The following is a 1,984-nucleotide window of genomic DNA, read 5'->3' as shown; positions in this document are numbered from 1 at the left end:
TAATCCACAGCAAATGCACTGAAATTATTTCATTTCAGACCAAAATGTTAGTGTCATATTCGTTGGCATGACCAAGTCTTAAAGCCTCATCAGTGCAGAACGCTAACTGCGGTAATTGGGTGTAAAGAAACCTGTGTAGTCTGAGTCCTCATTGCATTGGAGTAATGAACCACAGTATACAGCAAGTGGCCTTAAATTAGATCTTCCTGGAAAGCCCATGTACAGTGTATGTCCACTAAAGTTATACAGTTTGATTTGACAGCTGATGCATGAGTATGGTATACCTACTCTAAACTATTTTCATCTTCCGCTTGAGTGCATTGTTTACATTTCATCATCAAATAACATTACCGCATGGCAATAAACCACTTCTTTGGCTTGCTTGCTCCTCTCTTTAAATCACCATAGTTACATAGTCAGTATTGTAATAAAGTTTGGTTTCTGTAGCGTGTGAGGTTTTACGGGGTGGGGTTGCTGGCCCCACGCCCAACCCTCCTCCTTTCTCACCCGGGCTTGGGACCGGCCATGGTCAACAACAGAAGAATCCAACCAGTGCTTTAATCTGGGAGATGCCTCTACAGGAGGACAGATGACGCAGATTGGTGAAAGCCACATGGAAGCCAACCAGCTGACGAATCTCCTGACGATGAAAGCAACAACAAAGATCGGAACTTGGAACCTACGAACCATGTACGAAACTGGAAAAGCAGCTCAAGTGGCAAGTGAGATGAAAAGATATAACATTCAAGTACTAGGACTCTGTGAGAGCAGATGGAATGGGTCTGGCATGACATCACTTGCCAGTGGAGAGAAAATCCTCTACTCGGGACATGCAGACGAGAATCATGACCACACAGAAGGAGTTGCCATCATGATGTCCCCAGTAGCAGCCAGAACCCTTATGGAATGGCAGCCCGGCTCTCCTAGAATCATGACAGCAACGTTCAACTCCAAGGGAAGAAACGTTACATTCATCCAATGCTACTCGCCTACTAACGACGCTGATGCGGAAGCAAAGGAAAATTTCTACAATTCCCTGCAGACAGTGGTCAACGAGTTACCCAAGAGAGACATCAAGATACTGATGGGTGACCTGAATGCCAAGATAGGAAAAGACAACCTTGGAAAAGAATTAATTATGGGAACCCAGGCCCTTGGAAAAATGAATGAAAATGGCGAGCTTTTCACGGACTTTTGCGCTTTTAATGACCTAGTCATTGGTGGCAGTGTATTCCAGCATAAAGACATCCACAAAGAAACCTGGATCTCACCAGAGAAGGAAGAGTACCAGCAGACTGGAAAAAAGGGCACATGGTAAAACTTCCCAAGAAAGGAGACCTAGGATCCTGCAAGAACTACTCAGTCATCATGCTACTGTCAGTACCGAGCAAAGTACTAACCCGCATTATCCTTGACCGGCTGAAAGACGCAGTGGAAGAAAAACTTAGACCAGAACAAGCCGGCTTCAGGAAAGACAACTCATGTACAGATCAGATAGCAACACTCCGAATCATCATCGAACAATCCTTGGAGTGGCAGTCAACGCTGTACCTTAACTTCATTGACTTTCGTCAAGCGTTCGATAGTGTGGACAGGGAAACTATCTGGCAGCTCCTCCATCACTATAGAATCCCTCAAAGTTTCATCACCCTGATCCAGCAACTTTATGAAGGTGCCACATGCCAAATTATCCATAGGAGTTTGAAGTGAGAACAGGAGTCCGACAAGGATGCATGCTCTCCCCAATGATCTTCCTGTTAGTGGTCGACTGGGTGATGCATCAGACAATTAAAACAGGAAAAACCGGAATCCAGTGGTCCCTGATTCAATTCCTTGAAGACCTGGACTTTGCAGACAACTTGTGCCTGATGTCCCAGAAACGCCAACATATGCAACAGAAAACCAATAGCCTAGCCCAAGAAGCATCCAAGACTGGACTGCGGATCAACCTAGAGAAGACTAAAATCATGACCCTGTTAAAAAA

General features: G+C 45.0%; 1 pseudogene; it reads left to right on the top strand.

Moving 5' to 3' along the window:
* Window positions 1–589: 589 nt before the first annotated feature.
* LOC109960614 (uncharacterized) overlaps window positions 590–1,984 on the top strand; it is a 1,944-nt pseudogene continuing 549 nt past the window's right edge.

The sequence above is a fragment of the Monopterus albus genome, unplaced genomic scaffold (assembly GCF_001952655.1).
Source record: "Monopterus albus unplaced genomic scaffold, M_albus_1.0 scaffold49.1, whole genome shotgun sequence".
Taxonomy (NCBI): Eukaryota; Metazoa; Chordata; class Actinopteri; order Synbranchiformes; family Synbranchidae; genus Monopterus; species Monopterus albus.
Note: the sequence above shows the minus strand (reverse complement) of the source record. Positions and strands in the feature narration are given on the sequence as shown.